Source organism: Callithrix jacchus, chromosome 1 (genome assembly GCF_049354715.1).
Source record: "Callithrix jacchus isolate 240 chromosome 1, calJac240_pri, whole genome shotgun sequence".
NCBI lineage: Eukaryota > Metazoa > Chordata > Mammalia > Primates > Cebidae > Callithrix > Callithrix jacchus.
The window spans coordinates 197,641,202-197,668,567 of record NC_133502.1 but is presented as its reverse complement, the minus strand read 5'-3'; the positions used below and the strand labels follow the sequence as shown (position 1 = coordinate 197,668,567).

Here is a 27,366-nt window from a genome sequence, read left to right as displayed (position 1 = left end):
AGGAGCAACTCCTGGCTTAGACACTTAGGCTGTGTTATTTGATAGTATCAGCTCATGAGGTAGATACTGTTATTACCTCTCACTTTTACAGATAAAGAAACTGAGGCCCAGAAAGGGAAAGAAACAACCCTAGGTCCAAAGCAATTATGCTGCGGATCTATGAACAAACCAGATATTTTGAACTCCAGACCCCTCTCCCACTTAGTTACCCACTTCATTATACAGCATTGATTCAACCTTGTTTTGCAGATCCAACCCTGTTTTGTAGATCTGTGATCAACCCAGATATTTGGACTCTAGACCCCTTAGCCAACCCACTTAGTTAACCACTTAATTATACATCCTTTTAAAAACTCAAGACTTGAGACCAGGCAGTGGTTCATGCCTGTAATCCCAGCACTCTGGGAGGCTAAGGCTGGCAAATCACCTGAGGTCAGGAGTTTGAGACCAGACTGGCCAACATGGTGAAACCCTGTCTCTACTAAAAATATGAAAAAAAAAAAAAAAAGTAGCCAGGCATGGTGGCACATGGCTGTAATCCCAGCTACTTTGAAGGCTGAGGTAGGAGAATTGCTTGAACCCAGGAGGCAGAGGTTGCCGTGAAACAAGATTGCGCCACTGCACTCCAGCCTGGGCAACAGAGTGAGACTCCATCTCAAAAAGAAAAAAAAAAATACCTTGGGACTTGGAAGCAAGAGGCATGAGGTCAAAGTCTGATTCAGTCATTTGACATTGTGATTTGGATCACGTTGCTTAACCTCTCTAAGTCTCAATTTACCCATCCTCACAATGGAGATAGCAATACCTCTTTCCCATGGTTTTGTGCATGGACATGTGAGAAAGAAGCAAGATGATGGATGTGAACACATGTGGCCCTAACAGCACCCTTCCTCCCTTTCCCAAGAGTTTGGCATAAGAAATTATGTCTGTGAGAAGGGGAAGCATTGCAAGGAAAAGGGTTCAATGTCATGGAGAGGAGCCATGGTGGTACCTTCATTTATCCCCCATCCCAGCTCTATGGAGTGTTTAATATTACAAGGTTGTCCCAGTTCTTTGTAAACTATAGCCATGAATGTAAAACAACCGATTTTTACAACAGAATTGTTTAACCCTGCACCAATTAAAAGTACCTGTTATTAAAAAAGGTAATTATGCCGTAATTAGTTTGACACAAGACATTAAGCAGATTATTATCAAAGCCAGGGAAATAGTAACTTCAAAGCAATTTCCTCTCTTGAAAGAGGCATTTACATGCCGCCATCGGAACATGATCCTTACTCCAGGCACTTCTGAATGCAGGGAAATGTGATGCCTAACTCTTCCAAGCAGCTTGGAGCTTTATGGCAGGAAATGCCCGCATTGCAAATGAACTTGGGTGGCTGGGCTGCAGAAATTATTCCCAGAAAACCCACATTCTGGGTTAGGGACTGGCTAGGCATTATCAGCCTGGCCGGAGCAAATATGGGCAGAGGCCACTGACAAGACCAGGAGGACTAGAGGACCTGCACTCAACACCCATATGTGCAAGCACCGTGTTTAGATTTGTTGATATTCTTTCCCAGACTCCCCAAAACCAACCTGTAAGGGAGGAATAATGAGACACCTCTTTGAATAAAGAGACAGAAAACAGGTTTCCAACCACTAACGTGGTGACAAGGGGGAAAACTGAACGTCCCTATTCCAACTAATGAGAAGAAAACCACTTTCCCTAGCAACAGTGTTATTCAAAATACATATCAAATCAAGTCCCCTTTCCCCCAGAGCAATCTTTCAGGGGCTGGATTCTTCCCAAAGACTCTGATCCTCTCTCTCACTGTCTCTCTGCATCCCCCTTCCATGCCCTTTACCCGCTTTCTCTTCTCTCACTTTCAGATTCCTGGGGGAGGCAGGATGGGCATGATCATTGGAGAACCAGCATTCCAAAGAGCAGCTCAGCTCCAGTGCCCACTGATGTTTCAGAACCAAGGTCAGCGGCACAGGTGCTCTCCTTCCCATCGCCATCCTCGACAATAAAGTCCACCAGTAACCGAGGTCCCATCTCTGCTCCTTACCAGCTCTGTGTGGCCTTGGATGACTGATGCAACCTCTCTGAGCCTCAGTTTTCTCTCCTGCAAAATGGGATAACAAGAGCATTTAACTTTAAGAGCCATTGTAAAGAATGAGAACTATTACTATTTTTAACCTGGGTTTTCTGACTGCTGACTAGTGTGTTCCCATGAGCCTATAGAGCTCTGTTCCCTAAAAGACAGAAAGAAAAAACATATACACATAAAAATGTAAGGCAGGCAAAAGGGCAAAAACAGATGGTTCAAGAAGTAAACTAGGTCCCTCTTCTCCCAAAGCTATACAAACACTGTCTATTTTATTTAGCCATCAAGATGCAAATTTCCCTTTCTCTGGGTAGGCTTGTAATATTAATTATTATATATGACATTTATGCTTTGCCAAGCATGCACTAAGCATGTTCCATAAATTACATCATTCAAAATCTCAACCACTCTGTGAGGAAGGTAATATGTAACATCAACTTTATTCATTTTGCAGATGAGGACACTGAGGCTCAGAGAAGGGAGATAACGTGCTTTGCCATCTTAAAGATAAGTGACAGAGGCAGTATCTGGACTCAGGTGTCTCTACATATAGACTCACCCAAGATGCCTCCCTGCTCTGGCAGATCACATAGTCTGGTGGAGAGAGATAAGCTATTAGAAGCGAGCACTAAGTACCAGGTACATAGTTGGTACTCAGGAAATGTGTTCTCTCCATTATTCTCCTTAGTGCTCAGTTCCCCACGTTTCAATTGAGGGGTTTGGACAGGTCTTCTCAACAGGCCCATGTATTCAGTACATGCTGTCAGAAGAGCATCCCAGGACCCAGTGCCTGCCCTCTCTGAGGGCTGTCACTCTGAGGCCTCACCTGTGTTCTTAGGGCCCCTATGTGAGCTTCTTGCCTGCCCTCAAAGGCTCTAGAATCTGGGAAGAGCTACAGGAGCTGATCCCAGCAGTGGGGCTTCTAGCCCATCCTGCTGTTTCCATGACAACAATGCCAGCATCTATCTTCTTCAAACCCTCTTTCCAGTTCTGCCTCTTCCTGTCTCCTGTCATATCTGCCTCTGCTGGCTGCCCAGCAGTAGGATGCAGGATGAGGGGCCAGGACCAAGCGAGAATGCAGTGATAGGACATGCAGAAGAAGCAGGAAGAGAAGAAGGGTCACAACTGGGATGGATCAGGTTCAGTAGGGGGCAAGGAGGGATCTGAGGTCCTCCCACTAACCTCGGAAAATTTCATTTCTTCCTCTCTCCCTTTTAATTTCTGAGCACATAATTCACATCAGCCATTGTGCTAAACTTTTTACACACATTGCACTAACTGAGGTTCAGCTCAAGTATAATCTCCTATGGAAAGTTTTCTATAATTATTGTGCCCTCCTTCACCTACTGGTGAGGTAATACTTCCCACACTTCTTCATTCCTCCTGCATCATAACAAATATCTTCATCCATTTTGTGTTGTTATAAAGGCTGGGTAATTTATAAAGAGAACAGTTTTATTTGGATCACAATGCTGGTAGCTGAGAAGTTTGAGATTGGGCATCTGATGAGGGCCTCAGGCTTCTTCCACTCATGGTGGAAGGAAGGCAAAGGGGAGCTGATGTGTACAGAGACCACATGGAGAGAGAGGAAGCAAGAAAGGTGGAGGGAGGTACCAGGCTTTTTCTCAGAAAGCAGCCCTTGCAGGAACTCATAGGGTAATAACTCACTCACTCCCAAGGGAGGGTATCAATCAGTTCATGAGGGCTCTTCCCCATGACCCAAACACTTCTCATTAGGCCTGATCTCCAACACTGGGGACTAAATTTCAACATGAGGCTTGGAAGGGACGGACAATATCCAAACTATAGCACTGTTTTACTTGAACTAACATCTCGATTCTTATAATGGCCTTATGAGGTAGGTTCTGTGGTTATCTAATGTTGACTGCTAGTATCCTCCGATAAATTATCAGGTGGAGAAACCAAGGCTAATGGTGGCTAAACCACTTGCTTGTGAGCAAACTGCTTAGCCTCCATTTATTATTTATTTATGGATTTATTTATTTATTGAGATGGAGTCTCACTCTGTCACCCAGGCTGCAGTGCAGTGGCATGATCTCGGCTCACTGCAACCTCCACCTCCTAGGTTCAAGTGATTCTCCTGCCTCAGCCTCCTGAGCAGTTAGGGTTACCACGTCCGGCTAATTTTTGTCTATTTAGTACAGTCGGGATTTCACCACGTTGTCCAGGATAGTCTAGAACTCCTGACCTCAAGTGGTCCACCTGCCTCTGCCTCCCAAAGTGCTGGGATTACAGGCATGAGCCACCTAGCCACCACTTAAACCCCACTCTATCTGGCTGCAGAACCCAAATCTTTCCACTGCACCAGGAGGACTCCGGGATCAATCCAGCTGAGAGAAACAAAAGATGTCAACATGTTTAGCTATTGATTTGCATCATGAATTTGAAGAGGAGCTGATGTGACCAACGTTGTGGACTGGATGTCAGCAGGGACCAGTCAACTGGGTCTGTGGTCTCTGAATGCCTCCTTAGTTTCAGCCATCATCTCAGGAATGCATGAGTGTTTCCTGGAGGAGAGAAGCAAGTGGGTCAGGAGTGACTACCCTCAGCTCTGAAGCCTGAGAAAACCTCTTCCCAGGGAGTTGGTGCAAGGTACCATGTGTACAGAAAACCTCTCCAAGGACCTTGAGTGGAATACAAAAGCGCACCCACTCTGAATCCTCACAGGAGGCTCACAGCTGGTAGATGTGATAGACCATCCCTCCCACACTCATAATATAGACTGGAAAACTTCTTCCAGGGTAGGAACAAGTCCAAGGCCATCTGGCCATTAGAAAGAGGCAGAGCCAGGACTTGAACTCAGGTCTGCCAGATTCCTATTTTAGGTCTCTTTCTTCTAGCCCTGCATTAAAGCAGCCAGAGGACTAAGCCAGAAGGACCGGTAGTCATTCTACCCTGCGACAGCAATAAAAAAGGTACCATTGGCCAGGGGCTATGTGAAACACTTGGTTTGGTACATTAATTTAATTTTCAATACACTACAAAATAGAAATTACTATTAAGCCCATTTATGAAAGAACTAAGGGCCTATGTTCATTTTTTGCTGCTGCTAAAACAAATGTGCATATACTAAGTGACTTCAAAATATCAGGAGCTTATTCTGTTACAGATTTGGAGGTCAGAGGTCTGAACTGGGTATCACTGGGCTGGAGTGAAAGTGTCAGCAAGGCTGTTCTCCATCTGGAGACTGTAGGGGAAAATCAGTTCCCTTTCCCTTTCCAGCTTCTAGAGGCTGCCCTCATTCCTTAGCTCTTGGCCCCTTCCTCCATCTTCAAAGCCAGCATCTTCAGACTTAGTCCTCCTCAAGCTGCCATCTCTGGGGTTCTTCCTGTCTTCTGCCTCCCTCTTCCACATTTGAGGACCCTTGTGGTTCCATTGGGCTTATCCATATAATCCAGGATAATCTCCCTCATTTTAAGGTCAACTGCTTTGCAGACTTAATTCCATCTGCAATCTGAATACTCCTTTGCCACATAACCTAACATAGTCACAGGTCCACACGGGGCATCTGGGGTGGATCTCTGATGGAAATAAGTTTTCTGTCCTCCACGGAGTCAGTGAAGATGTTGCTCAGGAAGAAGGCATCCAAGCCAGGCCTTGGAGACAGAGTGGGTTGGAGGTTAGAGCCTGCCTCTGTTGGGTGTCAGGAGAAAAGCAAACTGTGGGATATGTCCATACCTTCCCCAACTCAGCACATCTCTTGACCTCCCCATGCAGTATATGTCTTGCTTCCACCATTCAGAAATTTTTCCTGACCCCGGTACAGCTGGGTCTTTTATGCTCTGTGGCTTTTCATGTGCTGTTCCAGTCTCCATGACTTTCCCATTATTTCAGACTGGGGAGCATTGGTGGTTCCATGGCAGAATTCTCACCACCCATTATTTCAGACTGATTGACTCCGTCTTATCTTCCAGGTCTCCTCTGCCAAGCAAGTGGGACTCGGCTCCTCTGCTCCATTCTTCCCTTCCCTCTCTCTTCTGAGGCTGCTAGTTATTAACATAGATATTTTAACACACATGGCTCCACTCGGGTGAGAAATTATGCTAGAAATTTCTGGTGTCATTTTAAAAAAAAGAACTTTCTTTATATGTAATCTTCTAGCTAGTATCCACTTTAGACTCAGAAAATCTAAGTTACCTACGGCCTGACAAAGACAAGTACAACCTATTCCTGTCTCAAAATGTTTCTGAAATTAGAGTGAACATTGTGTTAACCGCCACAGTTAAAATCAAAATGATGGATTTCTCTTCCGAAATCGATCCTAAAATGTTTCCTCTTCTGGCAGTCAGAAAACTCATTCACCGTTCGTACTACTGTGATCCTTATAATCGCTTTTCGGAATTGCATTGTGACTACGCTTCACTCCGTAAGGATTAGGGTGGCCTTGGAGAAAAGAGGAGAAATGCTGACCTCACATAGAGGTACTTCCTGTCTCAGCTCTAAGGTCTTTAGATGCTTCCTGTGAGGTGTGAGCCAATCAGAGCAGAGCTGGGCTGAAACCTCCCAATTGAAGGAGGACTTCGTTAGCAGAGGGATGATGACAGCTCTAATGAATTGACATAGAAAATGTCTAACGTTTTCAGTCATAGGAATGCCAAGGAGACACCTCTAACTGGTGGATGCTTCCATTGAGAACTGAGTTAAATAATTTTGAGCACTGGAATGCTGCAAATTTAAAAAAAAAAAAAAAAGAAGAAGTGCCTCTCATTTAACAGCTGAGAAATTCAAATAACCATTAATCCATTTAGATGGTAAATCATTCATCACAGAATGTTCTTCCCTCACCCTGATTTTGAGGTCAGAGTACCTCCCCTTGATACTGGATACGTGACTTTGGGCAAATTACTTCCTCTTTCCAGGCCTCAGTATTCTCCTCCCCAAAAGGGGGAATCCTAGGCATTGCTGCACCAGGACACTGCAACTATCCAAGGAGATAATATAAGTACAAGACTTGGTGTAAAAAAAGGACCCATGAATGTTTCCTTCTTGGCCAAAATGTTCACGTCCCACTCCCATCCCCACTGTGCTCAGCCAGCACTTGGCTCTCTAAGGGCTTAGAGGAAACATGTTAGCATGGGCCAGTCACTAGAAGTTCACGATTGTCCTGAGTTTTGCTTTCATCTGTGCTGCCAACCAGCTGGGTGAGCTTGAGAAAATTGTTGAAAACTCTCTGAACATCATTTTTCTATATAACGTGCAAATAAATCCACCTCACCCAGGAGAGCTGTGAGGAGTAAATGATTTAGTGTATCAAAACGTCTTGAGAACCAGCACAGTCTCCACCCTGAGGAAGGAATGAGGGACCAGAAACAGAGTTATGATGTGCCTTCCAGAAGAACTTAAAAGAGGACAACTCAAAACAGAGCACTCTGAACTTTCTGCAGGAGCTCATATCTAATGGTGAGGTTTGGGCTATACACCAGGTGGGGAAAAGGGAATATTTAAGGGTAGGAATTCAGCACCTCTCTTATCATGTGAGGTCTCTGCCCACCGCCTCTTCCCTGTGATCAACCTGGACCAATCCCCAAGTCAGCTCCAGCCCCTTCTAAAGTTCTCCTTAGACACAAGCACTGTCAACATTGACAGTGAGACTGGGCCTCACCAAATGCTATACATAGTCAGCTGGGAGGAAGGAAACACCAAAGCTTAATTTCTCTTCCCCACCCCCAGATTCTTAAATTAGCTTGGGGCAGTGGTTCTTAATTGGGGGTGATCTTTGCCCTTCAGGGGACATTGAGCAATGTCTGGAGACATTTTTGGTTGTCATCTGACTGGGACATTGCTCCTGGCATCTTCAGGTTAGAATCCAAGGATGCTACTCAACATCTATACTGCACACAATCCACTCCCCACTACCTGCCACCAACAAAAATTATCCAGCCCAATACATCAATAGTGTCAAGGCAAAGAAACCCTGGCTAGGGGTGAGGCTTAGTCATTGGTATGTTTAGAAAGCTCCTCAGGTGATTCTAATGAGAGCCACTGGGTTAATCAAACGCTCGACAATTAGCCTTGGGGAATTAGAGTCTTTTAGATGAAGCCTCCATAATCAGCCAGCTGTTATTAAATCATCAATAGCTGTAGCAAAATTAAACCCAGAGTTAAGAGTGCTTCAAGCATTGACTTGTCCATTCTTGCAAGAGCAATCAGCCGTCCAGTGTTTTTCCAGGACTAAGGAAGTTCCCAGGAAATAGGAATTTCCTGTTTTAAGACTGGAGCAGGTCTGATGTCACTGGGACAGGTTGGTCACCCTTCCTTCTGCCTCTCTCTTGTTGTCCTCCACTAACCATCTGTCCGTGGCTTATTGTGTCTGTACGATGTGCCAGGCCTATGCACATACTTTACCCATATTAGCTCAGGGAATGCTCAGAGCCCTAAAAAGTGTGTACTAAGATCTCCATTTCCCAAGAACCCAGGGCTTCAATTACTTGACCACAGAGGCTGCTCAAAGAGTTAAGTATTTGAGTCAGAACTCAAACCCAGGGCTGCCAGCTCCATGGTCCTCACCACTGGATCAAACTGCCTGCCTCCTCCAGTAACATGATGCATAGCACTCTACGATGGGGTGACTCAGAAATGCTAAACCCCTTTGGACCAGGAATGCCACCTCCCGGTTCTGCAGAATAGCTCCCATTTCCATTGACCCCATTCCACCACCTTTTATTTTGAGTTTGGGGCCCAGTCAATTAAAAAGAAAAGAATGAAGGCTCTGCAGATGACCTTCAGCCAAAACCAGTTAACAAAGGCTTCTCAGCATACTGCAATGCTGAAAACGTACAGGTAAATGACAGAAGAATAAAGGGAGGCTGGACACAGTGGCTCATACTTAATCCCAGCACTTTGGGAGGCCGACGTGGGCAAGAGGCAAAACTCCAGGTCAGAAGTTTGAAACCAGCCTGGCCAACATGGCAAAACCGCATCTCTACTAAAAATACAAAATTTAGCCAGGCGAGTTGGTACACCTGTAATCCCAGCTACTCAGGAGGCTGAGGCAGGAGAATTGCTTGAATCCAGGAGGCGGAGGTTGCAATGAGCCAAGATTGTGCCACTGCACTCCAGCCTGGGTGACAGAGGGAGACTCCAACTCAAAATAATAATAATAATAATAATAATAACAATCTTACTGCTCTATTCCAGTCTCTCTGCATATCACATCTGTACTCCATAGAGTACAGATGACATCTCCATGGTACAGAGAAGGGAATGGAGGCCAGAGAGGTGAACGCCAAGGCCATCTTCCCAGTACATGGCAAATCTGGTGTGAGAAGCCATGTCCGTTTATTCCAATGCCCATGCTTTTAGCATTTCATTCCATGCCGTGTGGGGAAGCCTGACTTCTTGTTGATTTAACAGCCCAATGTGGGTAAAGCGCCCCTAACAAATCCCAGAAGATTGTCTCGAGGAGGTGTTCGTGTTGTGCAAACAGCATTACACGTGTCCTGGGCTTTGTAGCACCATTTCAAATATTGACGAGGCCCATTAAAGAATTCTGAGAGAACAGGCTGCCTTAAGTGGAGTGGGTACTGAGTTCAGAACGCCTGGTGCAGTAATAAACGCCATGGCGCCCTGCCATTCCAGGCAGGGGCCTCGTGGAAGTCAGCCTGCACGCCCGTGCACACACACACACCCACCCTCCGCCGACCTCCACCACCCACCCCTCTCCATGCGTGCCCACTGAGGTGTGAACCCCACTGTGCCCTGTGCATTTCTACAACATGATATTTTATTAAATAAACAAACTGGAGCCGTTCCCATAGATTTATGAACAGTTCCTCAAGTCTCACTTGTTCGACCCACTGCGGATTTACGGCCCCGCATTAACCTCGTGAGCACTCATAACGTTTACTAAGATAATGTTGGCAGGAGGGAGAAGGGATTTTTATAGCCGAGTAATAATTAGGAAATGCAGGGAGGACTGGGAAACCTGTTTATTGGCGATGCCGGGTGCATGGACAACGATGGGATTGTACATTCTGTGCAGGTTTCCTGGGCGGAAATCAATTCCTTCCCTCTAGAGCTGGTTTTACCTCTGCGGCTTGTCTGAAATCTGCTTTCTGCTTTTAGAGACTGTGTTATCTGTGTGGTCAGGCCTCAATCTGAAAAAGAGAAGAGAGGGCAGCTGCCTGGGTGACCCCTGGTGTAAACTTGCTCTGCCTACTCAGAGAGTGGGACCCAAAGTGCACCTTTAGGACCTGGAGGGAGGTGACATCACCTGGAAACAGGTCAGTTGCGGCGGGTGCAGCATTCCCTCCTCCTCAGAGTGGGAGCAATGGGTTCTTCAGGCTCTTTCCTGACAACACGTTTGCTGGGGGAAAAGAGAGAAAGCATTGTGGCACTGAAGCTTAAGAGGCGCTGAGGAAGAGGAAGCTTGCAAAATGGTCATACAACACGAGCGGGGACCCGCACACCGGCTCCAGCCTGTTATCCCAGCACTTTGGGAGGCCGAGGCAGGCAGATCAGTTGAACTCAGGAGTTTGAGACCAGCCTGGGCAACACAGCAAGTCTCATCTCTACAATTTATTTATTTTTAAAAAATTAGCTAGGCATGGCAGTATGCACCTGTGGTCCCAGCTACTGGGGAGGCTGAGGTGGTAGAATCACTTGAGCCTGGGAGGTCAAGGCCATGATCGCACCACTGCACTCCAGCCTGGATGACAGAGTGAGACCCTGTCTTGAAAAAGAAACTATGAGGGGCATAAACAATAAAGACGTACCAGTAACACGAACTACAAAAATCTGGCTGCATATAGGAGGCGTGGTGGTCAGGTGGCGGGGGTTGGGGGAGAATTAAAACGTTGGAACTAACCAATTAAAGCAGACACTGGGGGATGGGGACAAGCATTTTGTTTTTACAGACTGCCCAATAATACTGATGCAGAGAAGCTTAGACCAGCCAGTGCTCCCTTTGCAGTGCTCTCCTATCTGTATAGACCGGCCGCTCACAGGGTGGGCTGCAAGCCAGCAATATGGGCCTCACCAAGGAGCTGGTTGGAATGCAGAATCTCAGACCCTGCACCAGCCTCACCGACTCAGCACCAGCATCTCAACAAGATCCTCGGGGATTCATCTGAGCATTCAAACTTGAGAAGCATGGCAATGCAACATTTGACTCTCAGAAATGCTACCTCCCCCCAGAGTAAATAGAGGAGCTGCTCCTTTTGCTTTCCCATTTTACAGGGGGAAAAATAAGTCAAGGCTCAGGGAGGTTTAGCTACTTGCCTGAGATCACACAGATCCAGGCCCACGTGTCTCTGCATCTCTGCACCTCACAGTCACACACAGACACCACTGGGAGAAATCCGGGAACCGTGGCAGGTGCAAGGGAGGTGCTTGTGGGCTGGAGCTAAAAATGAGAGCTGGAAGAGGGGCGCCCTAGGGAAGGGGATCAGTGAGTAGTTGTCAATTAGTCACCGGGCCGCCAGCAGCTGGCAGAGTGGGGCCCTGTCTAGGCGGCCACCACCTCCTCCCACCGCCTCTGCCCTCCCTGCCTTCCCCTTCCAGAACCTCCTTGAGATCTGAAACTCAAACAAGAAGGCATGAATAATGTAGCGCAATTGCTCCTCTCGTCTCCCCTCAATCCTCAGAGGGTGAGGGAGGCTCCTTGTCTGCCTCATTAGTGGCCGTTCAACCATTTGATTTCAGTAAGAGTGTGCCTTCCTCGGAATTTTCATACCTATTTGCGTCACCGGAGTCAACACTGAATTTTTGAATCCACATGAAATTTTAATGGAGTGATCTGCATACAGCACGGTCCCAGCTGGGGCCCCAACGACGGCTAGGAGAGGGACAGCCTGCTCTGAAGATGGGCTGATCACAGAAACACGAGTGGGACCCTAGTCCACCCCCAGCTTGGAGCCCAGATTGGGGTACAGGGTGATAGGGAGGTCCCCAAGGGCTGAGAGGGTGCTGCCAGCTAAACTCTCCCTGCAGCCAAGATAAGCAGCTTCCAATTTCATGTGGAGAGTTAAGGACTCCACTCTGTAGTCTATCAGCCCTGAGGTCAAAATCCAGCTTTACCCCTTCCTGGCTGTGTGACCTTGGGTAAATTGCTTGACCACTCTGAGCCCATTTGCTTATCTGTGAAATGGGGGTTCTAACATAGTTGTTGTTCCAGGGCTTAAGCGAGGTAATCCATGTAAATCCCTTAGCCCAGTGTTGTGGCACGTGATAGGCAATTAATGCTTGGTAGACATGATGATGATATCTAATGTTTAACAGAGATGGCAATGGTGACAAGGAAGATGATCACAATGACAATGTTTTCCTCCATCTTTCACTCTACACACATGACCAGAACTGTGCAATTTGCAAAATATATTCACATCTGGTTTTTTTTTTTTCGGTCTGTACTTTGGATTTGGTAGCAGACTGATCTCAGTTGATCCCAGCCTTACCTCTTAGGAACTATAGGAGCTAGAAGTAACTTCATCTCCTTGAGCCTCGGTTTTCTCACCTGTGTAATGGGCAGACTACACGATACCCTGTAGGACTCTCATCAGGATTCAATAGGAACATGTCTGTAAACTGCTTCTCCTGGTGCCTCCCACGGGGCAGGCACCATACACAGGAGGATGACCTTGATTCTAAGCACACGTTTTTGTTCATAATTTGCATCTCGGAATTCAGGGTCCATCTGCCATTTCGAGAGCATCTTAAATCCTTGAACTATAATGATATTATTTCCATCCAGGGTATTTATTTATCCAGTGCTTGTTCGTGATCCGGGCAAGTGCTGAAAGCTGCATGGGAGCTGAAATCATTCATGCAATCCTTGCAACAACACAGAAAGTTGGTGTTCTTTCTAAATATGCTTTGAGGATGGGGAAATGGTGCCTCTGAGAGGTGGTGGGTCCTCTCCTGGGTTCTACAGCTGGTTTGCCTTACAGAATTCCTGCTCTTAGGAGCTGTATTCTCTAAGCTCTGTTCCATCTCCCCATTCCTCGTGAACAGCTAAGAAGAGGAAGGGCCAGAAAGATGGGGCGATTTGCCCAGAGTGGCATGGCCAGTAAGTGGCAGAACTGGGACTGGATCCCAACTCCATAGAATCATGAATACTGAGCTCTTTCTGCTGGGACCCACCATGGCTGGCAGGTGGGTGGGCAGCATGATCCTTTTATTACGTGGCTCCCATGTAGTCTAGGACAACCTTGCCAGAGCCTGGAGAGCAGCTGTCATTCCCAGGTGTCTTGCAAGTATCTCCAAGCCTCAGTTTCTTCTCCTGTAAAACAAAGGAGGTGACAATGCCCACCTCCCAGAAGTGTTGTGAGGATTACACCGAGCAATGATAGAAACAGGTTCTGCCAGACATGGAAGCACCCCAGATTTGAGTGATTCCTGAGGACACAGAAAGGCAGGGGCCCTGGGAGCTGGAATGAGCCGCACCATAGGACCTTGGCACTGAAAAGAGCCACCAAGGAGTCTCCACCCCTTCTCAGCACTGCCCTTCCTCCTGTGGGATGCTCATTGTGGAGATCCTCCCTCCCGACCTGACACAGAGATGGGAGTGAAATGAAACAGCCCCTACCTCACCCCTGGCTGCCCAGGGTTTCTCACCCGCTGTAATGAAATGGAAGGAATTTCTGCTGAGAATGGTGATTACTAACCTGCCAAGATGAGTGAGAAAAATCAATTCAGAGAGTGCAGGAGAGAAGGGAGTCTGCTGAATGGGGGAGGTATGGGAGAGGAAAGAGGGTGGCAGAAACAGAAAGAGAGTGACCTGGGAGGAAAGAGAAAAAGAGGGAAAAAGTGGGGGGCGGAGAGAGAAGGTGAGCTACACATCTGTTCATCGAAGATGAACTTCAGGGAGATTTAGCCTCAATCCCTCTCTCACAATTTTTCTCTTCAGTGATTAGACAAGGACAGTGGGAAAGTGGGTCGCAGAGGCAAATGCGTGCCATACAGCAGAGATTCAGTAGGTCTGCGTTTGGACTTGCCAACATTTCTGCATTTCTAACCAGTTCCTGGGGATGCTGAGCCACTGGTCTGGGAATTTGACTGGGGGTATCAAGGCTGAAGATGGAAACCACGAACTTGCCCATTGGTGAACTGATACCATAAATGTTTCCCAAGTGTGTGTCGTGTGTTTTAAACTGGAGAGCCAACCACTTACTAAACACACAGTAGGCTTTGTTGAATGTTACTGGAGAGAAGTCTTAGTCATTAATTCTTTTATTGAGGCGAAGTTCACATTACATAAAATTAACGACTTTAAAGTAACCAATTCAATAGCATCAGTTCGGCCGGGCGCTGTTGCTCATGTCCGTAATCCCAGCACGTTGGGAGGCTGAGGCAGGCAGATCATGAGGTCAAGAGATCAAAAGCATCCTGGCTAACACGGTGAAACCCCATCTCTTCTAAAAATACAAAAAATTAGCCGGGCGTGGTGGCACGCGCCTATAGTTCCAGCTACTCGGGAGGCTGACGCCGGAGATCACTGGAACCTGGGAGGCAGAGCTTGCACTGAGCCAAGATCATGCCACTGCACTCCAGCCTGGGTAACAGAGTGAGACTTCATCTCAAAAAAAATATATATATATATATGTGTGTGTGTGTGTGTGTGTGTGTGTGTGTGCGCGCACACACACGCACGCATATATATATAGCATTAGTTCATTCAGTGTTGTACAACCCTAGCTCTATCTAGTTCTAAAACGTTTTCATTAACCCCCAAAGAACACCTCATACCATGAGTAGCCATTCCGTTTTCACTCTTCCTCCCAGCCCCAGAAACCACTAAGCTACTTTCCGTCCCTATGGATTTACCTATTCTGGATATTTCATATCAATAGAATCATATTTAGTATGTGACCTTTTGTGTTGAGCTTCTTCCACTTAGAGTCAGACATGTACCTGCCCATGAATATTCATAGCTGCAGTGTTTACAATAGCCAAAATGTGAAAACAACTCAAATGCCCATTCGCAGATGAGTGGATAAGCAAACCGTGGTCTACAGTGGAATATTACTCAGCCATAACAAAGGAGGCACTGATCCATGCTGCGGCGTGGAAGAGCTCCAAAAATGTTACACGAAGTAAATCAGTTTTAAAATGCTGTTTCTTGCCCTCGTGGCTGTCACCACGATCCTGATGACCTCCACTCAAGTGTGGTCACCTTTCATTCCGAACAAATGTCAGCTGAGCAGCCACAACGGGCAGGATACTGGACACTCCAGGAATGTAGGTCAGTTAGACCACGGCTGCCACTCTGGGTCCTTACCAACTTACTCCATGACCTTAGGCGAGTCCCTTCCCTTCTCCAAACCTCAGATTTCTCATCTGTAGAATGGGATTCCAGATTTCTCAGCAGGTTGGCACAAGTGTTAGGTCAAGGTGAGGTCTCTGAGGAAGCCACAGAACTGGACAAGTGTCAGTAACTACTACGGACTGAATGTTTGTGTTCTCCCAAAAATCACATATTGAAATCCTTACCCCCAGCATGATGCTGATAGGAGGCGGTACCTGTGGGGGTGATTAGGTCATGAGGGTGGAGCCCTCAAGAATAGAATTAGTGCCCTCATTAAAGAAACCTCACGGGGCTCCCTAGCACCCTTTCCACTGTGTGAGGATACATAGAGCAAGAAATTGGCAGTCTGCAATCTGGAAGAAAACTCCCATTAGCATCAACTCTGCTGGCCCTGAAGTAGGACTTTCAGCCTCCAGAACTGTGAGAAATAAATTCCTGTTGTTTATGAACCACCCACTCCATGCCACTTTGTTATAAGCAGCCCCGACAGACTGAGACAGTTACTGGCACTGTGGGTTGTACAAGGCGGGGGACCTCAGAACCTGCCATCATCCTCAGAGTCTGGGAGTCAGAACCTGAAGGTGTGGAAAGAGAATTACAGTGCAGGGGGAAGACTGGACGGAGTAGGGATCCCAGAGAGTGACTGCTGTTATGTAAAATCCACGCCCGAGGCCCACCAGGCACATCTAACCCAGCGCTGAACACCTCGAAGACTTCAGCTGGACCCTGGAATTCATCCAGCCCAACTTCCTCATGTCGCATGTGAGGAATCAGAGACTCTAGGGAGAGAGGTGATTTGCCCACAGTCTATCAGACAAATTTCCTTTCATTTGTTACTGACTCCCAGGGAAGAAAATGGATTGAACACTTCCCACTAATATATTTCCTTCCCTAAAAGCGAATACTATTACTTAAAAGGATTTGTTTTAAAGGCATGAAGTCATAAGGTCAAGGAGAATGGAGGAAAAGACAACAGTTATGAGGTCTGGAAATGGGAAAGTGAGTAGATGATGGTGGTAAGTGACTTAGCAGAACAAACATGGCTAAGAAGCGGGGATGGTGAGAGACCAGCCTGATCTGCATCCATTCACTATGTCATTCAATTATCTTTCATTTGTCAGTTTCTCTGTACAGGCCCAGGATAAAGATGAATGCGACTCTCCAGGCCATGCCGCCCAGTGGTGCATGATCTTCTGGTGGCAACAGGGAAGCAAACGAGGCAATGTGGAGCCCTATAATGTGACATGCTGTTGGCCCTCCGCATTGTTGGATTCGGCATTCATGGATTCGATCAACCACACACTGAAAATAAGCAGGGGAGGCCGGGTGCGGTGGCTCACACCGGTAATCCCACCACTTTGGGAGGCCAAGGCAGGCAGATCATGAGGTCAGAAGTTCGAGACCAGTCTGGCCAACATAGTGAAACCCTGTCTCCACTAAGAATACAAAAAACTAGCTGGGTATGGTGGTGTGTGCCTGTAGTCCCCGCTACTTTGGAGGCTGGGGCAGGAGAATCACATGACCCCGGAGGCGGAGGTTGCAGTGAGCAAAGATTGCGCCATTGCACTCCAGCCTGGGTAACAAGAGCGAAACTCTGTCCCAGAAAAAAAAAAAAGAAGTATGTTCAGCCATGTACAGTGGCTCCCACCTGTAATCCCAGCACTTTGGGAGGCTGAGGCAGAATTGCTTGAGCTCAGGAGTTTCAGATCAGCCTAGGTAACAAAGCAAGATCCTGACTCTCAAAAAAATTAAAAAGTAAGCTGGGTGTGGTGGTGCATGCCTACGGTTCTAGCAACTCAGGAGCTGAGTGGGAGGCCCTTGAGCTCAGGAGGTGGAGGTTGTAGTGAGCTATAACGGAGCCATTGCACTCTAGCTTGAGTGACAGAGAGAGACGCTGTCCAAAAAGAAAAAAAGAATCATTGTATCTGTACTGAACATGTACAGACTTCTCTTCTTGTCATTATTCCCTAAACAATAGAGTATACCAAGTATTTACATAGCATTTACATTGTATTAGGTATTATAAGTAATCTAGAAATGAGTTAAAGCATACAGGTGGATTGTGGAGGTTATATGCAAATACTATGTCGTTCTGTATCAGTGACTTGAGAATTCGTGGATTTTGGTATCCACAGGGGTCCCGGATTCGATCCCTCATGGGTACCCAGGGATGACTGTGCATAAGGTACCAAGAGGAAACACACTCTGTCTGGGGGGGATGAAAGAGGAAAGGGTGTAAGACAGAGGAGTTTGAGTTGTTTACTGAAGAAGGGCCAAGAAAGAGGAGGGGGCACTCCCAAGAACAGGAGGAGCCCATAGGAAGGCAACAGCAAAGGTATGAAACTTTCAGAGCATTCCGAGTCTCTTAGAGACACCCTCAGGTGCAGATCTTGAAGACCCCTCTAAGTCAGAACATACGGGTACTCGGGAGCCATTGAAAGGTTTTGAGCAGTTCAGTGACAAGGTCCAGAAAGATCACTCCGATGGGGGTTAAACAGAGGAGTCTTTAGAATTCCCACTTTTGTCTCTTGCCCTTTCTCCATCCCTTCTTCCACAAGCTTTAACTGAGCACCTACTGCGTGCACTGCGCCATACTAGGTGCCCGAGACCAGGAGCTAGGTATCCGTACACGAGTGCGTGGCGTGATCAGTCGTGAGCAACAGTAATTGGGCCCTGTCTGCATCTGCTGTCTCCTGTTGCTTAGAAAACACGTCCCCCAGTGAGCTTCAAATGTGCACCTGCTGGCCCTCACGCTTGCATAAAAGTCTCTGAAAAAAAAATTGATTATATTCATTCTCTTAACCCGACCCCAACCCGAACATAAATCGTCTCTGTTTATAACACTTCTGGCATTTTGTGCATTTTGCCGAGTGACATAAAATGACAATAAATTTAGGCCCCACCAGCAGAAAAGTACCTAAAATGCCACATGTCACTAATATTGACAGGTTCTAAAAGTAAAACTTGGAAATGGTTCAGGCGACATAAATTAAAATAAAAATATATACTTTGTCCTTGAGAGAGAATCGGCTAAAATTAAACCTCGGTGTGGGTGGGACGTCCAGGAATAAGAGGGAGGGAAGCATCAGATATGCCTTGTTCAGAGCATAGTCCCAGACCAGGAAGCTGAGAAGGATCCAGAGAAAAGTCAAGCCAGGACCTTGACGGAAAAAAGAAGGACTGTTCCTAGAGCTTCACCATCTAATACGGTAGCCGCTACCTTTCCGTGAGCATTTAAATATAAATCTAAATACAGTAATGTAAGGTCTTATAGGCTGACAGACTGATGGCCCCATGGATAGCATGTTAACCTCTGTGACCTGCATGGACACTCCAGATGAGTTCCTGGAAAATCTCAAGTAACTGGAAGACCACAAAAAGAGGAGGAAAGGATCAACCCCTGGGGTGCCTACTTCACTTTGAGACATTCTCTATTGCTCCTTACTCTGTCCCCAGTTGATAAGGCCATTGGACTTTTCAACAGATCTTGGTCAACCTCGTGACTCCACACCCAACGACCCCCTCCCAGCTTGCAAACAAACACCCTGAACTGTAACCTCTGAAACTTTCCACCGCCCACCCCAAACCTAGAAAACCAACTCCTATCCCACCGCCCTTGGATGACTCTTTTCCGACTCAGCCCGCCGACGCCCCATTGAATAAATGGCCATGTTGCTCACACAAAGTTGGGGGTATCTTCTTTCAGCACCCGCGTTTTAACAAATAAAAATTCAGCTTCTCAGTTGTGCTAACCACATCTCAAGTGCTCAGTAGCTACCCAAAGCTAGACGTTACTGAGTTGGAGGGCAGATGAGAGATCACAGAAAGTTCTATTGGACAGCTCTGTCTAGGAGCATGAGACTGACACCTGAGTCTCCTCTCCTTCCTCCCTGCCTCCTCTCCTCCACTTCCTCCTTTCTTCCGCTCTCTCCTCTCTTCTCTCCCTCTTTTCCTCACTCCTTTTCTCTCTCTCCTTCTCTTCTTTCTCCACTCTCCTCTCCCTCCCCTCTCCTCTCTCACTTCCTCTCTCTTTCTCCTCTTTCTTCTCTCCCCTCTCTTCTCGCTCTCTTTTCCCCTCTCCTCTTGTGTCTCTTTATTTTTTAAGTTTTACTCGAAGCCCAGGGGTACACGTGCAGTTTTGTTATCGGTATGCCTGTGTCATGGGGCTTTGTTGTACAGATGATTTCATCACCCAGGCAGGAAGCCCCTACCCATTAGCTGTTTTTCCTGATCCCCTCCCTCCTCCCATCCCCACCCTCTGATAGGCCCCAGTGCATATTGTTCCCCTCTATGGGTCCATGTTCTCATCATTGAGCTCCCACTTATAAGAATATGCAGTATTTAGTTTTCTATTCCCGTGTTAGTTTGCTGAGGATAATGGCCTCCAGCTCCATCTACGTTTCTGCAAGGACAAGATCTTTTCTCTTTCTCTCTCTTCTCCTCTCTCTTTCCCCCTCTCTTCTCTCTTTCCCTTTTCTCTCTCCTTTCTCTCTTTCCCTCTCTTTCTTCCTTCTCTTTTCTCCCCCTTTCTCCTCTCTTTGTCTCTTTCCCTCTCTTTCTTCCTTCTCTTTTCTCCCCTTCTCCTCTCTTTGTCTCTTTCCCTCTTTCTTCCTTCTCTTTTCTCCCCCTTTCTCCTCTCTTCTTTGTCTCTTTCTCTTTCTTTCTCTCTTTCTCAGTGACTGCTTGCCCTCCCCCAACTGTCTTTCTTTCTCTTTGCCTCTTTCGCTCTTCTATTTCCCTTCCATTGTATATGCTTTTCTAAAACATAAATACATTGAATTCAGAAGGCAGCACAGGATTAGGAAACCAGGGGTCCAAAGCCTCGCTTGACCACTCTGCAGTTGTGAGGTTTCAGGCAAGTGACTCCAGCAGGCTCCTCATCCTCCAAACTGGTAATTACGGAGAGAATAATCCCTACGGTGCTTGGCCATTGAATTACATCACCTGTTCAGTGGCACACAGTAGGTGCTCAGTGAATGCAACTTTCTTCTTTCTTCTCCTTGATCACATACCGTCAGAGGCTCACAAAAATCTACCAGAATTTTTTCAGCCTCTCAAGCTCAGAAGTGCGGCCTTGCCATATTTTCCATCTTTCATCTCTGGAGTTACCTCACTCAATCCTCTTCGGTTCCCAGTGTTCCATGCACTTTCTGACCAGCAGATCTTTGCACATGCTGTGTGCCCAACCCAGGATGCCCCTTCCCCTTTTGCCTGCCTTAGCCTGCTTCCCTCAGTGGAGAATTCAGCTCGGAGGACCCCACAGCCTCCTCATCCTCTGCAGCTACTAGCACAGTACAGGTTGAAGAATCCAATAAAGAAAGAAGGTGTACACAGAGACCCAGAGAAGGGGCTGGTCAGGCTCATTTCAGGCAGACTGGAACCTGGTCGCAATCTCTGGCTGAGATGACATATTTCATTCATTCAGTCAACACTTACTGGGCGCCTACTGTTTGCCTACCATTGCCCCAGCTGGATACAGAGATGCATCCAGGAGTCACAGCCCAATGGGGAAAGAGATTCTGCCCAGAGCAATTAATTACTGTACAGCCTGGTAAGTTCTGGAATGCAGGTGCATGAAGGTTCCCTGGTCGCCCAACAGAGGGCTAGCAGTCCCCTTGAGGAGGCTATGGAGACTTCAGGAAATGCACCAAGAGCAGGGCATTCGGGGAAGCGGGAGGTAAGGTCGCCACAAAGAAGCCGGCTTTTGCAATAGGGACATCCCAGGACAGGCGATGAGCCAGGAGCTGAGGAGGCCTATGAGTCAAAAGGAGTGCAGGGACACGAGTTTCTCAGTGGACTGAGCTGAGCTAGGAAGAGGAGACTAGAAGGAAGCTAGTCAGGAGGGTGAACGGGCTGGACCACCACCACGAGGGCTCACAGGGGTTGGCCAAGGGGCCGGGACTCGACCTTGAGGGCAGTCAGGAGTCCGCAAAGGGTTAAAGCAAGGGAGACCCGTGACCACAGAGGCAGTTTGGAAATCTCTGACTGCTCTGGGCCAGCCCTATGGTGGGGGCAGCGTGGGTCCCGCCCAGAATGGAGGTGGGGGCCGAGGTAAGGCAGGTGTGGCTTTGGCGGAGACACAGAGGGGAGGGGAGGAGAGGGAGGTGCAGTCGGAGGTGGTCCCACCTCGGGCCTCGCCCTTCCCCCTTTGGCGGCGGCTGCCAGGGGCGCTTCCCCCTCCCCAGCCCTTTCCTCCCCACACCCTCCCTGCCTTCTGGCTGCACAATTTGTGAGGAACATTATGTAAATGGGCTTTATGCAAATCCAGCATCTCCCCCCATCCACCCCCTCGCTCGCTGGACTCCTGAACCCTAATTAACTTGCCAAAGCCTAATGTTGCTTTCCCCCCTACACCGGCCCAGCCCCCAAGCCCGCTCCCCCAACCAACAAATCCATCTTCAGAAGCCAGCGCGGTCTAATCGCCGCCTCATTTGAATGTGCGGGCTGTCGCCCACACCGTTAGCCGGCAGGAGAAGGCGGCCTTTCAGCCCCGACACCGGTGCTTCAGCTACAGCTCCAAAATAAATGCCTTCCCCCCCAACCCTTCCCCCACCCCCTACCGCCTTATTTTTGCTTGCTTCCGGACCCCGAAATGGCCAGGGGAAAGTTGGTGCAATTTCTCATTATCTTCAAGTCTTCTGTCCATTACTTAGCATCACCCTCCCCTCTCCGACCTCAACGTCGGGGATCTAATACCCGCTCCCCTCCCTCTCTGTCAAAATAGCCGCTCCGGAGAGGAGCGAGGGCGTGCGCAGGAGCTCAGGCCTGTAATCCCAGCACTTTGGGAGGCCGAGGCTGGCCGATCACCTGAGGTTCAGCGGTTCAGACCAGCCTGGCCAACAAGGAGTAACCCTGTCTTTATTCAAACAAACAAACAAACAAACAAACAGAGAAGGCTGAGGCAGGAGAATTGCCTGAACCCAGGAGGAGGAGGTTGCGGTGAGCCGAGATCACGCCATTGCACTCCAGCCTGGGTAACAAGAGCAAAACTCCGTCTCAAAAAAAAAAAAAGAAAAGAAAAAGAAAGAAAGAAAAGAAAAAAAGGGGCCGGGCGCGGTGGCTCAAGCCTGTAGTCCCAGCACTTTGGGAGGCCGAGGCTGGTGGATCACCAGGTCAAGAGATCGAGACCATCCTGGTCTACATGGTGAAACCCCGTCTCTACTAAAAATACAAAAAATTAGCTGGGCATGGTGGCGCGTGCCTGTAATCCCAGCTACTCAGGAGGCTGAGGCAGGAGAATTGCCTGAACCCAGGAGGCGGAGGTTGCGGTGAGCCGAGATCGCACCATTGCACTCCAGCCTGGGTAACAAGAGCAGCGAAACTGAGTCTCAAAAGAAAGGAAAAAAAGAAGCAAGCATCGGTGTGTTTTGAAATCAGACCAGCAAGGATATATTCAGCTCCTGCTCCCTGCAAGGCACTACTGTGTCCTTACCCCTAAATGAAGGTATATTTTTGACCAGAAACGACTGCAGGAGCAACAGCCTCCTTGATTTCTTTAAGACAGGGTCTTGCTCTGTCTCCCAGGCTAGGGTGCAGTGGTGTCATCATCGCTCGCTGCAGCCTTGAATTCCCGAGCTTAAGCGATCCTCCAGCGCCAGCCTCCACTACAGCTGCACACATGCCACCATGCCCAGCTAATTTTTCAAAATTATTTTTTTGTAGAGAGCTTTGTTTCCCAGGCTGCTATCAAATTCCTGGCCTCAGGTAATCCTCCTGCCGTGGCCTCCTGAGTAGCCGGGACTACAAGCATGTGCCACCATGCCTGGCTAATTTTTTTTTTTTTTTTAATTTTATAGAGATGGTGTTCTCACTATGTTGCCGAGGCTGGTCTCAAACTCCTGGCCTCAAGCGATCCTCCTTGTCTGGGCCTCTCAAAGCATTGGGATTATAGGCATGACCCACCATGCCAGGCCCTTGATTTTCTTGTTGCTGTTGAGGCAGACTCTCACTCTGTTGCCATGGCTGGAGTGCAGTGGTGCCATCTCGCCAGCTCTTGATTTTTTTTCTTTTTTGAAACAGAGTCTCTCACTCTCACCAACCTCTACCTCCCGGGTTCAAGTGATTCTCCTGCCTCTGCCTCCCGAGTAGCTGGGATTACAGGTTCGCACCACCAGGCGTGGTGCCTGGCTAATTTTTGTATTTTCAGTAGAGATGGGGTTTCACCATGTTGGCCAAGCTGGTCTTGAACTCCTGACCTCAGGTGATTCTCCCACCTCAGCCTCCCAAAGTGTTGGGATTACAGGCTGAGCCACCTCACCCAACCCAGCCCTTGATTTTAAAGACAGTTGAACCTACATTCAGCCACCAATGATGCATCCAGGATCATGCAACAGGATTGGGCTGGAAGACAGCCTCCCAGTCCCCCACACAGCCTGGGCCTTGCTGCTTAGCATCCCTGGTTCCACATAGCACAGCCTAAAGGAGCTGAGCTGTTCTGGCAGCCTTGTGCATGCTCCCTTCAAGTGCAGAACAAAACAAAATAAAGGCTTTTCCTGGAAACAGGAAGAATTGTGTTGTCAGCCAGTTCCTGCTGCTGCAGTGAATCCCCTAGATACGGCTCCCAAAGCAGAGATGGGAGAGGGGGTGACTGCCTCTGGAACTCTACCAACAGAGAAGGCAAGGTGTCTAGGGCTCGGTGTTGTAAATGGGTTTTTGAAACATGCAAGACATAGGACGTTTGCTAAGGTGAAAACAAGCAGGTCAGTCATTCATTTGTTCGTTCACTTATTCAGCCGTCATTTATTGAGGAAATACTTCTTGTCCATAGTGCCTGGACCACAGTGAATCCCAAAATATATTTCTGCCCACAGAATCTGGTAATCCACTTGTCAATGGCTACAAGAGACCAAGATCACCATATGCAAACAGCCGTCTGACACCACGTCTTTCCTGATGGCCAAATCTCCTCCCTCCTCCCCCAGCAACCTGGCATCTGAAGAAATAAAGGATCTACATTTGGAAATCCCCAGCGTCATCTTACTCCTTCATTTTCATTTCTGCAAAGAAGTGATATACGCCTGCACTCAGTCCTGAGAAGGACAGTTCATCCTGAAGGGCAGTTTATCCTGGAGGAGAAAATTTGGAGTCAAATCTATAAGCTTCGGCAAGGCACAACTTTCAAAGCCTTTTGAATCTCATCTGTAAAAGGGGTATCATGCCATGCCTACCTCTCAGGGTGAAGGGGGATTAAATGGGGAAAAACAGAAAATATCACTCTCTTTCTGAGATAAAAGCCTGTTGACAAAACCTCTATTGAAGCCATGGGTTTCTCACTGAGGTTTCAAAAACGAAGATAGAAAACCTGAATTTTTGTAAGTTTTTGGTGAGGATTTTGTTATATCAGAGACGTCATGGAAAGATGATTTTTAGACAGCACCGTGGTCCAGTCACTTCACCTCGCTGAGCCTCAACTGCTCCAGTGCTAAACTGGGAATAATAAAATTAACTACCTCAAAGGGTTATAGGAAGGAATGAATTAGGGAGGTCTCAGTGCTGTATGAGTCACATAATTATGGCTCTATGACTCTCAAAGAACATACACATAGTATACTTAATTATTGTAGAAAACAGAGACTGTTTTGAATATCAATTAATTAATTAAAAGTTAGTTTCCTAGTTTCTCTATTAAGAAAATAGACTCTTTTCTCTCCATCAGGATGCACACAGGTTCTTAATTTCTTTTTTCCCAGACTTGTGAAGGGTGATTTAAACAGAAATGTGGAGTATATCCTTGTTTCTATTTGGAAAAACAACAAAAACAACAACAAATTTTAGTGATCAGGGAAATTACATGAGTTTGCTTATTCCAATAGAAGACAAATCATTCTCTTTGAGATTTAGCATTCAGTAAGCCTGTATATCCTGAGGTCCTAAACGCTCAGCTTAAGAAAATAGAGGGTATGGTCTGACTATACCCTCTGTGGATATACTTAAGGATATATTCATATATCCAGTGCCAAATGCTAGGATATACATGGTATACTCTATAATTATTATAGAGCCTTCCCACAATGCCTTTCCGTCCCCTCTGCTTTGAAATTAGCAAAGGGGATGGAAAGGTATTGTTATCACATGGACAATAGAATGGCAGCCACCAAGGATGGTACTAGAGTTCTAGGTCATGAGCAACAATCAATCTCACATGGAAATGGTGCTCAGTCCCATGGTGCAAATGGGCCTCCTGTAGCATGCCAGCTCCCATCAACTGGTAGCCGTGGCCTGAGGTACTGTGTTAAGAAGGATTCTGATGTCCTGTTTAAATCCAAGGCCAAAGAGTGCCTGATTGATTAGTGATGCCCGCTATGGAACTAGGGGAAGGTCGGTACATTGGGCGCCTCCTGTTTGCTAATCCCAATCTAATATAACCCCTGTGTGTGACAGTGAAAGTAACTGAGATTCAGAGAGGGGACTAGATTTGCCAGGGTCACACAGCTATGTAGTGGCAGAGCCAGAACTAGAATAAATATCTCCTGGCCCCATGCCCAGGTCTCTTTGCTCTCCATCCGGATGCACGAGGGTTCTTAAGCAAGGCTCAGCGGTATCTGTGGAACAGCCAGAGCATTTGGCATTTGTCACACTATTTACCCCCATATGGTTCCAAAGAAAGTTACAGCGATTACACACCAGAAATACACACGTTAGAGAGAAATGTGCACATTAGAAGGGGATTAAAATAAAATAGAGAAGGTAACCAGGGCAAAGGGAAAATGAGAACAAAAAATAGGATGGAACCAAGAATGAGTTTGGCACACACAAACGCTGTCCGTATGCAGTTGCTAAGCAACTGGTGGCCAAAGCAAAGAACGGAATAGGAATCTATGTGTTTAAAGATGGAAAATACAGTCAGTTAAAGAAGCAGATTTCCTTGGTATTCCCTTGGGAGCGATATCTCCTAGGGGCTCATACCCAAGCAGTTGTAATGCAGTCGAGGATGCCCCTCAAAAACAGGTCTCCGAGAAATCAAGCAATTTTGACACCATTGATTCTTGGAATGTCTTGCAGGGAGGTTGGTGCAAAAATGTCTAAGTGCAGTCCAAGAATTCAGAACTTTTGATGTCCAGGGGGCTGAAGACCACCCTGTTTCCAAAGTCAGTAGTCAGGGTCCATTGTTCACCTGACTTGACCTCTCATATTTGGTACCACGGATGGCTTTACCTTTGTGGGTTTATCTTCTCTGGAGGACACCACGTGCTCTTGGGTTTCCTCCTATGTCAATGACATCTCCTTCCGGATGTCCACTCTTGGGCGCTGCTCCTTTCCCCGGATGCCTAACTGCTGCGGGCTCCGGGACTCAGCTGCAGATGTTCCCTTGTACTTACCTCTCCTTGGTTCTTGGTGACCTCATGGCTTCAAACCAGCCTTAGGCTGATGCCTTCATATCTTCTTACTCCAGCCTGACCTCTCTCTCAAAACAGGTCAGACTCATATATTCACCTGCTCCCCTGACCTCTTCATTTGGACACTAATGGCATCTCAAGCTTCACAAGCCCTCACCGAAATCTGGATCCCATGCCACTCTTTCTCTAACCTGGTTCCACCTCCAGTCCTCCTCATTTCGGGAACCAGCACCATCATGGAAATCGGTGCTCCAGCCTAAAACGACTCAACCATCGCTCAAAGGACTCAACCTTCACTCAAACGACTCCGACTTCGCTGAAACGACTGAACCTTCACTCAAACGACTCCGCCTTCACTCAAACGACTCCACCTTCGCTGAAACGACTCCGCCTTCACTGAAAGGACTCCACCTTCATTCAAACGACTCCACCTTCACTGAAACGACTCCGCCTTCACTCAAACGACTCCACCTTCGCTGAAACGACTCCACCTTCAATCCTCTCTCCTTGTCATGTCTAATGTCCAATGCATCAACAGGTCCTGGCAGCTCCACTCCAAAAATGATTTCAAGCGTACTCATCTCCCCTCCTCTCCACCTCTTGGTCTCAGCCACCTTCCTTTCCCACATGGATAGCAGGAATGCCTCCCATTTTGCTCCTGGCCCTGTCACTCGTC

General features: G+C 47.4%; 2 long non-coding RNA genes across 2 annotated transcripts in view; both read right to left on the bottom strand.

Moving 5' to 3' along the window:
- Nucleotides 1-554: 554 nt before the first annotated feature.
- LOC118146308 (uncharacterized) overlaps nt 555-27,366 on the bottom strand; it is a 221,145-nt gene continuing 194,333 nt past the window's right edge. The window contains exon 16 of the long non-coding RNA XR_013522029.1: nt 555-2,108. This is a non-coding gene — a long non-coding RNA (uncharacterized LOC118146308). The remainder of the gene's footprint in view (nt 2,109-27,366) is intronic.
- LOC144577652 (uncharacterized) lies at nt 10,025-21,668 on the bottom strand. The gene is made up of 2 exons (XR_013522038.1): nt 10,324-21,668; nt 10,025-10,207 (listed from the first exon to the last, which is right to left on the bottom strand). It is a non-coding gene; the product is annotated as an uncharacterized LOC144577652 (long non-coding RNA).